The 13,615-nt window shown below is 37.8% G+C and overlaps 1 protein-coding gene across 4 annotated transcripts in view; it reads right to left on the reverse strand.

The window, feature by feature from the left end:
• The window catches only part of LOC309969064 (uncharacterized protein), a 189,772-nt gene that overhangs the window by 79,478 nt on the left and 96,679 nt on the right, over window positions 1–13,615 (reverse strand). Inside the window, exons 1-2 of one of the 4 annotated variants that reach the window (XR_014326608.1) lie at window positions 3,395–3,479; window positions 95–194 (exon numbers count right to left, since the gene is read on the reverse strand). The exons of 2 other annotated variants lie outside the window; for them this stretch is intronic. The gene's annotated coding sequence lies outside the window, so the exon portion shown is untranslated. Of the gene's footprint in view, window positions 1–94; window positions 195–3,394; window positions 3,480–13,615 lie in introns of those variants that run through there. One more of the 4 variants, XR_014326607.1, reaches the window with a different exon arrangement.

The following is a 13,615-nucleotide window of genomic DNA, read 5'->3' on the forward strand; positions in this document are numbered from 1 at the left end:
TTTCTCTTCTACTGAACAACCATTAAATTACCTCCCATAGTCCTTGTAATAAAAGCCAAACTCCTTAACATGGCTTAAAACCCTCCAACTTTACCTTCTTCTGCCCTTTCCAGTCTCATCTGCTGGCTCCATTCTCCCATTTCCACCTCTTTACCCAGCTACAATTCCTTGATCTCTCTGTTGAGTTAGACGGCCTGTAAAGAACAGCAATAGCTCCCTGTTACCTGATTCCCTAATCTAGCACATATCATATATTTTTGATAACTGCTTGTTTAATTTTCCATTATTCCTGATATGCTGTAGAAGCTACAAGATAGCACGGATTGCGTCTGCCTTTGCTTAAAATTGAATCCTCACATTCCAGGAATGAGCCTAACAAAACCTAAGTGCTCAGTCGATGCTTATGGAGCATTAAGAATGAATAAGGCTATGGACACCAAGGGGGGAAAATGGCGGGGGAGGGGGGTGGTGATGAACTGGGAGATTGGGAGTGACATATATACACTAATATGTATAAAATGGATAACTAATAAGAACCTGCTGTACAAAAAAATAAATTAAATAAAATTAAAAAACAAGAATGAATAAGGCAAAACACAAAGAAACAGAAAAGAAGGTACAACCAATTGGGGGAAATACTTGATGCCAGTATCATAGATCAAGAGTAATTTCTTTATTAGCTAAAGGCTCATACAAATAAGGAAAATGCTCAACGTATAAATGTGTAATAGTTCACAAAAGTGTAAATAGGGCTCAATAACAAACATATAGGCAACTATTGAACCACACTTCAGTGAAATATCCACTTTTCCATGCAAACTGACTTGGAGATTTTGTTTTCTAATGTTAGCATCCTAGCAAGGGTGTGATGAAAGGAATAATCTCATATAATTTCTGTGGGAGGTATAAATTGATCCAAATGTTTTTGAAACAAAATAGTTAATGTGTAACTTTAATGAGTACACCCTTAGGAATTCATCCTAAACAATTATAAATATGAGAGATTTATAAAACTACACAAAGCAGCATTATTTTCAGCAGTAAAAAATTAGAAGCAAATTAAATATTCAATAAGATAGACAATGTAAGACACGACGCATCCTCTCGTTAGATTATTATATAATTTTGTGAGAATGATTAAGAAGCTTGAAAAATAGCTTATAAGTGAAAAAATAAGAAATATAAAATTTTAAGTACAGTATGATTAAGTACATAAAAACTATGTATAAGAAAGGGGCTGAAAATATTTCATTTAACTAGCAGTCATAATTATTCTGCTAATTCAGTGAAAACAGAACTTGTGCCCTAATTAGCCTTAAATTTCCACTTTACTTTGTTCATGTGAGCTGGTCTACTAATTACATCTTTGTTAAAAAGAAATAAAAAATACTTTCCATTGGCTTTGCTTTTGCTATTTTGATGGGTGTCCTGGGAGGAATAAGAGAAAGAAATAGTCACAATGACTCGAAACCATGCCATGTATGCATGTTTCCTTTGTTTGCATGTTATCCTTATTATTCTTAGGAGGATAGTTACTCAAGTTCTTTTGAAATAGTATCATAAAAAGCATCAGATGACAAAAAAAGCATCCTGACAAACCATTCTTATAATTCTTAAAGAAAGTATTTAACAGTTGAAAATGTCTGTATTGTTAAATGGTATAAAATAGGTTATTGCTTATGCCCACATAAATGGATACTACAGATTGATAGGGAAACTTAGCTACCAAATTACAAAACCATAGAAAAATCTCACAATGTATTCTCAAAGGGATTGTCCTTCAAAAAGGTATTGTGTAAAAGCAGATGTCAAGATGGGATTAGTTATGCAAAAGATTTAATGGAGGAAACATCTATGAGGGAAAATGATGAAGGGCTCCAGGGGAGGCTCAGAGAACTGTCAGACCATAATGCAAGTCTGACCCCTGTGAAGGAAAGAGGAAAGGATGTGGGGTTGGGTAAAAAGCATCTGAGACTGAGTGCAGTTTGAAGGAAGTTCAGCGAGGTTGCTGGGAAGTCCTTGAGACAAAGTCTCCCACCAGAGGAGTCCTTTCTCTTCAAGAAATGGCCCTCTCTTAGTAATCCTACCATATTCAATCACAGACTTGAAGCAGCCCGTGGTAAGTGTGGCTTCCATGTGACAGCAGGGGGGATTTAGAGTGAGGCAGCTGGGACCATCTGTTAATTATGCCTTCTGCAGTAGGAGCTCTGAGAGGCTCTTTTTCATGGCTGCACAGGTAGTATTTAATTACACTCAAAATAGAGCATCTTATTTTATAACAGAGCATCTATTTCAGTGTTTGCTCAAAGTAGCCACCTAGTTATTTGGTGGCATTTTTGGATGTAAAATGACCATGAGTTTCTCATGACAACAGCCTGGGAGATAATTAGGAAAGCGTATATCTCTATTGTTTGGGTGGGGAAACTGAGGCATGGAGAAGCAAGAGGACTTACCAAAGTTAAAAATAAGTAACCAACCAGAACCCAAATCACTGTTATTTTAGGATAAGAAGGCCCCTTCTCTTTTATATTCATATATGTAGAAATTAATAAAAATTTCAGAATGTTAGCATAGATAACATGTAAATATCCAAGACCACATGGCTCTCTAGTTCACTGTTATATAAGAAAGGAGATTTCATAGTTAAGTACATTTATTTCAGAATGAAATCAGTGTCTATTCATAAACTTTCCTGAGAGAAATGATTTTTCACCTATTATTTCATTTTCTGAGTCATCAAATAAGGGAGAAATATTAATATTTTCCTAAATAAATCTTGAGAGTACATACTCAATTCTGAAATTCAACCAAAGGAAAAGAACCTAACATGTCCTTCTAGCCATCGGGCACAAAGAAATTAATTAAGGCCTTTAAAACAACTCCTAGCTCCAAATATTCCGATCCACATAGAAAACAGGTTTCTCTTTTAATTCTATGCATGTAAAGACCCAAATTAACCTTAAAAATAAATGTTTTACTCTGCCCAACCGTTATGAGAGTGGTCCCTTGTACTTTATTAAGCCCAATTTTGAAGTGAGCAAAATGAAGACGTTAGAAAGCTGAATTAAATCATTAATGCAAAATAGCTATATCTTTCTTTATGATGGTCTATTTGTCAAAAAGAATTTGTTTATGCTCAAGGGGTACTTTATTGATGTGAGATGCTTATATCACTTCAAATCCCATAAACATCATGAAGAAAGAATTTTACTTTCCAAACATCAAGAACATATCTGTCCCAACATATGAGTCTCATCAGAACCAGCTCTAACCTTATCATCTCTATTGATGGCTGCTTTTAGTTCCAAATGTTAGGATTTAAATATTTCCCAGAATCTTCTGAATATTACGTAACAGGTTTTGGGGCAAGGAGGGGGATGTATGTTAAACTTACTAAAAACATCATTTCCAAGGCATCACTTGAATGACAACCAAGGTTTGTTTGTCTTGGATTTTTTTCCTTATCTTCAACAATCCATAAGTTTTATGAGGCAGCGACATGGATTCAAAATGATGAGCGACATTAGTAATCTCCACTCAGGTACATTATTTTAAAAATAAAATTCATTGCCATAGAAATTTTCTCTTTCCCCAGACTTTGAAAAATGAAATCCTCTGCTTAGTTATAACAACAGTTACAGCAGTCCAAGTTTTAGGGACCATCATTGCCAGATTTTAAATTGAGCCTGAAACAGCCTACCTCAAAGACCTCTCTTGGGCAGCTTAGTAACTTTATCTTTTTCTACTCTAGCCATCTACATAGTTAAACAGAGCAAACTCACATCATTTATTTTGCACATTTGACTCCACTCCCTTGGGGCAAATTCATTCTCTGGATGAAATGGAACTGCAAAGGGTGTTAGTAACACTTGATCATTTAGAAGGAAATAGAACATACACTCCCTGGTCAATATACATTAGGTCATCGGTATTTTTGCATAATGATTTCATAAAAATATAACCATGTGCATGCCTGAAAATAAATTTAAGTTCCACTCAGTAAAAAAAAAGCATTCAAGGAAGTAATTCCAAAAGTTTAAAACAATGATTTGCCTGTTTCAAGTCAAAATTACTCAAATATATTCAAATTCCAAATCAACCAGGGGTAAAATAATCAGAGAATTTTGGAGCTTGAGAGACCTAAGACGTTGTTTTAATTCAGGTACAGCTTTACATGTGTGTAATAGAGACCCAAATTAAAATTGGCTTAAACAGATGGAAGTTAATTTTTCTCTCATGTAACACTACTGAAGTAGCGAACTGCTAATACGGATACTCTGCTCTAGAGAGTCATCTGGGGACTCAGGATCCTTCCATAATGTTGTTCTGTCATTTCTAGTGTGATATCTTTGTCCACATGGTCCTAGATTGCTCATCACCAAACTCCTATTTCAGGCACAACCTGAATTTTGTACACATCACTCTGCTCCTATCCCATTGGCTAGAAATCAGTCACATGGCCATACCTAAATGCAAAGGATGCTGGGAGCTGTAGTGTTTATTCTTAACATTCACATGCTCAGCTAAAATTCAATTACTATGGAAGAAGGACAGAAGATATTTGAGAGGATTAGCTAAAAGTCTGTGCCCCGAGGCCATTTTAGATCCTAATATATAAAACAAATAAAAACTGAACTCTTTGCTTAAAGGTGGTGAGAGGTCGGACCCCTGTTCCCGGCCTCTTGATTCCTCATAAGGTTCCTTTCATGACTAAGGCTCTGTAAGACACATTTAGAAACCATTGCTCTAGACAAGGGGTGGAAAACTAAAATGTCTAAAAAGGTCAGGTGGGTAAAGTAAATAAATGTAGTGAGTTGAATGGATCCAGTGGCTGGCAATGGGACAGTCTAAAGAGAACATTCCCAACTAGATCAAAAGGTGTCTGATGCACTCAGTACCAGCATATTTTTGCTCCATAAAACGGTGGGTCCTGAGTTACCAGACCTTCCAATTTTTCAAGAGAAGCCAGAAATCTATGTTTTAGTGAAATGTCCTGCTTTTTTAATATCGGTTACTAGTTAACACATATTGTGATACAGCAAAGGCCAAAAGTACATCTGCAAGCCAGATTTACCCAAGGGCCACTCAGTACAATTTATAATCATCTAAACCAATCACGTCATTTTCTTGACAGGGAAACAGAGGCTTCGAGTGCTTAAGTAACTAGCCCACGGTCACGTAGCTAACCACACCTGGTCAGGTTTTTAGTCTTTGAATTTAGTACTCCTTACACTACACCATCATAAAATGCCACAGTGAAGTTCAGAATAAGCAAATAAGAAAAAAAATGTCTTTAAAAGTAACAATTCTATGCTACAATTTAGTGTTCGGCTTTGAAATAAAATATTTGACAGCAGATCAAATGTGTGTTCTATGTCCCATTCCCTCTCAACCCCATAATTGAAAGTAAAATCTGTTCTGTTTTCTACCTTCCTGGCCTGGGTTTGCCAGATCCCTGGCTGCCTGATCAGGAACACATGAGGCCAAGAAGCGTCAAAGGATACCACTGGCATCCACCCAGTAGCCAATCTTTCCTTTCTCCAGCATGGCCCATTTAATTGCACATTCATATCATATCAGTGGCAGATTCATTGGAAAACACATTTTTTACTTTTATGTGTATTTTTTTTCCTGTATGCTGTAAAGTTATATGGCTAAAATAGTTTTGGCTGAAATTTTTAAATATATAGAAATGGATAACATTTACCTTCTAAATGCCTGAGTGGAACTAAATTGTTCATGGATTAGTTATATGGTACTTACATAAGCTGTTTTATGAATATTTCTATTCTTTAGAACCTTCTTGCAGAAGAATCTTATACTAAAAGTGTGTGTCAAGCATGAAAAAGTCCCTCATACATTACTTCTACGTTATGGTGGGGTCTTCTGAGTCCAAAACTTAGATGAAAGGATGTGCTTATTTTCTGCTTTTATTCCTAGAACTTTTGTTTTGGTCAATCTTTCCAACACTTAAATTAGATTTTTTTTGGTGTAGTGAGTGTTATCCTAAATGTATAACAAGAGGAAAGGTTAGAAATATAAGTAGTCTATACCCAATAATAATTCAAAAATTATTTAGTTCTCAAATTTGAATTTTCTTTAATTTAAAATCATTAGGGCTCTTTTTTACCTGAGGTTTTTGTGGTTTCTGTGATGCTAGCAGTTGGTAAAAGTAAGGTCTATAGGGGGCCAACCTCAGAAAATAAGAGCTAAGGACTGGGTTTGGTTTGGCTGGGAAAATACATTATTTTTCCATTCCCTATTTCTAATGTCTTAAATCATCAGATTTTATTAATAGAATAAATAGAACCACATGGAGCAATTCCAACAACTATTAGAAAAACACAGACATAAATGTACAAACAAAACTACTCTATTCCCTGGTCACTTTCTGCAGTCTTTTTTTTTTTTTTTAATCTTCTATCTTTCTTTATTCTTCATTCTCTTTCTCTCTTCTATTTATTTGCATTAACTTCAACCTAAATATTAAAGCATTACATTTTCACTACATTTAGGGTAAAAACTTATTTTCTTTTTTAAAAGTGGACTCTTTTGCTTCCTGTGCTAAAGAGAACAGCCTAGCTAGTGTACAGGTGGCAGCTTTCATTACATTAAACGGGGAGCAAAGGTAGGAATGTGATAGATAAAATCCCAAGCAATGAGAGTCAGAGAGGAAAGCTTACGTAGCAATGAGGCGAAAAGGAAGATGATTCAAGAAGCACAGAGAACGGCAAAAGCAGTTTTAAAGTGGTTCAGGGTGAATCACTTCATACACATGACACTGAATCAGTCATAAGTTAATGGGTTTAACTAAATCACTAATGATTGAACATTCATTAGTGAATGTTCTGGGTCTTTCGTTGCCTCAATGTCACTTACCCACCTTCTTCAATGACAAGGAGGATGTCTAAGGTAAGAAGTAAAGGAGATAAGAAGAACTTATCAACAAGTCCACAACTTGGCAAAGACTTTTCTGGTTTGATCTCACTTGTCTTACTGCAGTACTCTTCCCTTTTTAAGAATACAAAGAAACTGAGGTAGTTATATTTAGGAGAAGGAAGCAAAGGAAAAACTATTGAGAGTAGTTGCAAGGGCAGAGTTGGGCAAAGGAAACAAAAAGTAGAACGAAGACGGGAAGTAAGCAACAGTAGGGATTTTCTCTCTCTCTCTCTCTCTCTCCCCTATCCCCCTCTCTCCCTCCCTCTTTTTCTCCCTCCCTCCCCCCCTCCCTCCCTTCCTCTCATCTTCCATTTGCTTGATCTCTTCATCTCCTTTGAAGCTACCAAGCATCTCTCCTCCACTTAATAACCTAGATCCTTAGGCTGTTCTTGTTCGTTCTTCTGCTATTTTCACACTTTATTTATGACTCAGAGTGCTTTGGAACTAAGGAAGGGGGAGATGGATGGTTTTTCAAAACCATAACGTTTCATCTAAATTCCTACAATTCCTAACTGATCTCTCCGCCACCAAGCTGGCCTCTCACTAATCTGTCTGCCACACCTCTGCCAGAAAGTTCTTCCTAAAGTGCAAATAAATCACATTGTTACTACACTGGAAGCCTTTTGAAATAATTCCTGAAGGTGTAAAGAATGCTGTCACCTTAATCAACTGAGCACGAAGACCACCCCTTCACCTCCAACTATCCCCAAATACTTATTATTCCCCAAACGTGTCATGCAGGGTTTTGTGCTGGGTGTCTTTGCACACACAGATCCCTTTGCTTCTGGTTATTCCCTACCCATCCTTAAAAATTCACCTTGAGCAGTCCTTCAGCAGGAAGTTTTCCCTTACCCACATGATTTCATTTGCTCTACATGTATCACAGCAAATTTTATATGGAATTATAAGTGGTAGATTTATTTGTCTGTCCCCTGCTCTACAAGACCCTAAGCAAGGAAGCAAAGTATTAGCAATAAGGGAGGCGTTTGGTAGTGGGAGGTGCTCTCACATAGCTCCGATCCCATCACATACAAGTGATAAGAGATGAGTCCAGCGGTCACACCATTTACCTTCCTGAATTGACCTCAGTTTCATCATCAATTTCAGCATTCATCTAAAACTGAAAAAGCCTGGCTAACAGTAAACACTCCAAAACATGATAGGGACTTCCCTGGTGGCACAGTGGTTAATACTCCATACTCCCAATGCAGGGGACTCGGGTTCAATTCCTGGTCAGGGAACTAGATCCCACATGCATACCGAAACTAAGAGTTTGCATGCCACAACTAAGGAGCCCGCCTACCACAACTAAGACCCAGTGCAACCAAATAATTTTTTAAAATTACAAAATATGATGATAGTTTTGAATATCTGTATCTGTTTACATCTGTAGCTATAGCTACATGTAAATCTGTGTATCTGCCTAGGGTATTAGCAGAGTCTAAACCTTGTTGTCACTCTTCCTGCAGGCGTGTCTAAAGGCTGCTCCCTCACATAGGCTGGGTTCTTTTAGAAATGTGCTCTAGAAATCAGTGTTAGACAAATGTATCAAATACTCTTAAGACGAACTATATTCAATGGATACATAAAATGTTACAGATTTGAAAAAGACTCCAAGCCAAACTTTTAATTTTATTCAGCCAATACACACATTACTCTTTATTTATGACTGGAGTGACCATACATCCAAGTTTGCTTGGGATGGCCCCTGTTTATGCCTCTCATTCTGGCATAATTTTTAATAGTGCCTCATTTCACCCTCCACCGTATCCTGATTTGGACAGTTAATTATATGGCCTCTCTACTTGTGGCTCATGAACCTTCTGATTGATTACAGTGTTTTTTCTAATTGGCCAGTGCCCATGCCATACCAGTTGTTAAATATTTTTAGTATCAGATATGCTTATGAGGTAATTAAAGCGTAGAACAGTGACATGATTTCTTCTCCTATAAGTCAAATTAAATACAAATACATTAAGTCCCTAGAATAAGAAAAGTGAGAAGAAACACAAGACAGGAGAGCACCTAATTCACCCCCCAAGGACTGACCTAAAAAGGGAAGGAAACCTGAGCCATTCCGAGTCCCACTGGTGATGTTTTCCTCGGTTGCATTCCACCCTCTCCAACACCCCTCTCCCACCTAGACCTTCTCTCTTTCCTGTGTTTTTGGTTTTTGGTTTTTCAGTTTCAGTCACTGTTGAGAAGAAAAATTAGTTTCTTCCCTTTCTAATCCCATAAAAATTTAAGATGCTAACCTGGTCATGCCCAGTTGTCACAGACCATTTTCGTTCAAAAGTAGAAATTCTAGCTATTGTCCCTCTTTATATGAGCATCCTCCACTGATTTGCAGATGACTTAGCTAGAAATGTCTTCTACTTGGCCATAGAATTTCTTCAAAGAGTACATTTCCTTGAAAGGCAGACTAGGGAAATTGAGTTCTGTAGTTAAGAAAGCACTATCCTTACCATATCCAGAAGGCTGACCTCATTAGACTAAAAAGATGATAAGAATCGTACCATTCGATCATTTGGCAAGGAGGAAAGATTTTCTATGGCAGAATTTCTAATGGAATTAATGCCAGTTGAATTCATATGGAAAGAAAAGTTGTGCATACAGTCAGAATAAGTAGTTCCCAAGAATAATATGATCTTGAAAGAGAGCATTTTAACCCTCACTAGAAAGTTGAAAGAGTTATGGGATCTAGAGCAGTGAGTAGCTATTGGTGCTTATTCCATGATTTTCTACAGATAAAGACAGAAGTGTAGTGGTTCAGGTTGGGGCTTAGCTAAGTAATTTTAGCAGTAATAAAGACTGTCCTTAAAGGCTTACACAGGTCTGTCCATTTATTTCCATCCATACAAAATACATTCTGATAAACACAGTAGGATCTGGGGGATGGGGGTCAAATAGTGTTGAACTAACACAAGTTCAAATAAGAATAAAAGCTGCCATATATTTAGCACTTACTACCTGTACTGGCAAACCATGTAATTCGATCTCCATTCTGAAACTGAAGCCGAATCTACGTGTAAAACAACTGCTTTGTGGTATGCAAAGTTTGCTGTCAGACAAATGGCATACTAAGAAGCATGTAATGAAAAGTTTTTATTTTGCTTTCAAGTAAACAAAATGTCAGACACTGCTGTGATTACAGAAGTCTGTGAAACCAAATCATGTGTAATAATTTTTCACTATCATGCTTCCAAGTGAGGTAGTTAAGGGATTCCTTAAAAGAAGATTTCTTGGGCTTCCCTAGTGGCGCAGTGGTTGGGAGTCCGCCTGCTGATGCAGGGGACACGGGTTCGTGCCCCGGTCCGGGAAGATCCCACATGCCGCGGAGCGGCTGGGCCCGTGAGCCATGGCCGCTGAGCCTGCATGTCCGGAGCCTGTGCTCCGCAACGGGAGAGGCCACAACAGTGAGAGGCCCGCGTACCGCAAAAAAAAAAAAAAAGAAGAAGATTTCTCAGTAGTCCCAGTCAATAATGACAGTTTTAAATTTCAAAATGGAATCAACAATTGAATGAAAGAATTTTTGTTTATCTCTTTTTGTTATCTCCCAGTGCATCTGTCTCAAAATTACACTTTGGGATGTATCTCTTACATCGGTGCTTCTTAAGGTGGCAGTATACAAACTCTTTGCTACCAGTCCATCATGAGATAAAGAGCTTACACCAGAAAATAAATCATCATACTGCTTCACTGATTGAGAACATCTTGCAACCCCCACAAAAAAATTAGTTGAATTGCACAGTGTGTTTAGTGAAGAAATTGGTCTATATTCTGGCGCTAGTTTCTGGTTTTACTGCCACTGCTAGCAAAGTCCAGGACTGACAGTAGCTTACACAACACAGCTCGAGTATCATGTTGTGAGATATAAAGTTTTGTGTCAGTTAGAAATTGTATTCAGCTGCTGATAAAAGAGCCAACTACAGAAACTTAAGTGAATTAAGAGATTCTTCTCTCACAGAAGAGATGTGACAGACTTTATGGGACATACATGCCCACCACAAGCTGAGTTCTACCAGACCCACCAAAACATAAGGTTGGGTGGGCCCAGCAGCATCCCATAAGATGCAAATGGTACATTTGGGATCAGGTGTCAATAAGCTGCATAGAAGCTGCCCCAGACCCTCGTGGTATCTACCACCATCACAGCAGTACCTCTCTCCCAGCTCATATCTATGGCTCCGTGGGGAGTCCAGTATGATCAGCTAATGGAGGAGGGAAATGGCCAAGTTTGTTTCACAGCCTGATCAACTCCATATGTGAGTATAAGCCGAAAATAGACGGTTGCCGCTGTACAGCCCAATTCAGAGCAGCCCTGAAAGGAAGTGGGGAGGGATATCCTTTCAATACGTAGGGCTTTAGGCAGTCCACCTGGTCATCCACTTTGTGTGGAAAGAGAAGGGTTTGAGTCAAGAATAAATATGGCTTAAAGAATAAATGGTAAGATTGAAGACACAAAGGTCTGGAAAGGCATATGTGGAGGCACCTGTGGGAGTGGGGAAATGTACTGCGTTTCATCCATCAGAGAACACCTATGGCAGAGAAGACAATAAACAAGAAGTAGACAGAATGACTGCCAGTGGCCATCAGCAGCCTCTGTCCCGTCTTGGCACAATGTGGACATGAACAGGACAGCCATGGTGATTCAGACGGGGGCATGCGCCTAACGGCATGGGCTCCCACTCTCCAGAGCTGATTTCAGTTTTGCTTCTGCTGAACGCCCAAACCTGCCAGCAACAGAGACAAATTCTGAGCAGCCAATAAGGCACCAGCTCTCCAGACCAACTTGGTGTCAAGTTGATTACGCTAGACTCTTTTCACCCTGGAAAATGCAGTAATTTATCTAGACTGAAATCCGCACAGATTCCTAATATGGGTTTGCCTTTCTTGCCTGCACTGTTCTCCACAGGCTTACAGAATCTGTGACCTACTGACTTGGGATCCCACATAACATTGAAGGGGACAAAATGACACACTTAACGGGAAGGAAGTTAGACAGGAAGCACACGATCATGGGGTCTTTTCTCTAAATACAAAGATGCTTAAACTCTCTACTCCCCACCGGACCTATACACATCGGGGTATCAAATAAGACTTGACACATTCTCTATGAATACTCTAATTTTCGAAAGCCTTTCTCTGACAATTTGGGCCTCAGCCAGAGCACTTTCCCCAGTGCTCTACTCTACTTTCATTGTTCTCTTCTGAACATGGTTATGGTGTCCGTTTTCATTATTCCTCTCTTCTTTTCCTATCATATCTTACTCTCATACAATCTTGCCCTTACTCTATATAATACAGTTCTTGGAATTTATGTCCCAACATAATGTTGCCAGCAGTGTTGAATTATAGCAATGTCCTTTTGGTTCTTCTAACAGCTAAAAATAAAATTGAAAAGTAAAAGCCTGTTAAGCAGATAGTACCTTCTAACAGGTTAGTGGTCACAAAATAAGAATCAGGTTGATGCGTCACACAGGGAAATTTTTTCCTATGCCTTCTGTTCTCCAATCCCTCTGAATAATTGTTTAATTAATAAAAATATTTTCTTTTTCCCTTAAGAGATCTTTTCTCTGCTTCTACAAAATACAGGCAGGATCAAATTTGGTTACCTCTAATTTTTTTCATCTTCTCTTTATCTTATGTTTTCTATTCAAATATGTTAAAAGCCTAGAAAAAATACGTTCCTCCTCAAATCAAGATTTTTTTATCTCTTCATTAAATGCAACTTTCCCTGTCTGACTTGACATGTACACATTACTATATTTAAAATAGATAACCAACAAGGACCTACTGTATAGCCCAGGGAACTCTACTCAATATTCTGTAATAACCTAAATGGGAAAACAATTTGAAAAAAAATGGATACAAGTATATGTATATAACTGAATCATTTTGCTGTACACCTGAAACTAACACAACATTCTTAGTCAACTATGCTCCGATATAAAATTTAAAAAAATTTTTTTAAATGCAACTTTCCCAATATTCTAACCATGTGAGCAAAAGTCAACCAACTCCTCAAAATTCACACGTTCATTTATAGGGCAGGTTCACAGTGGTTTCATTTATCAACATGAACGTCTCTCTGCTCCCAGAAAAAAAATTTGTACATCTGGCTTTTTCTAGCCCCCATTTCTATGCCTCCTATTCATATTTCCATTGTCATCTTCTATTTTATTCATCCAGCTTAAAATATCGCAGTGCCTTTTTACCCATGCAACATTGTCTTCTCATTTCTGTAATATGCAGTTTTTCTCTTTTAATAAAATCTTGGTCTGCTTAGCTGTATTCCTGGAACATCAAGCCAGAAGTTCTTGTTATTTTTTTCCAGTTATTTCTTCCAAACTATATCACACATTACTTTACTCTTGAAGCTTACATCACCCTCTTTTATCCCTAGCAAGGAATGACTACAAATATGCCTCCTGGAGTAAATCTTAGTTATTTGATAATCAAAATTCCCATAACATAATCTCCAGGCAGCCCATACTGATTTATCTTTTGAATCTTTTTCTGACAATAAAACATTACTGAAACAATTCAGTAATGTCTGTGTTTTCATGGCTTCAAATAGGTTTCCCTTTCCCATTTGGGCTTCCCCTTTCTTTACGTAGATCTCAGGAGGAATAGGAGGGATCTGAAAGAAAATAAACCCTTAAGTCCCAATAAC

This window comes from Leucopleurus acutus, assembly GCF_964270905.1.
Source record: "Leucopleurus acutus genome assembly, chromosome: 11".
Lineage (NCBI taxonomy): Eukaryota > Metazoa > Chordata > Mammalia > Artiodactyla > Delphinidae > Leucopleurus > Leucopleurus acutus.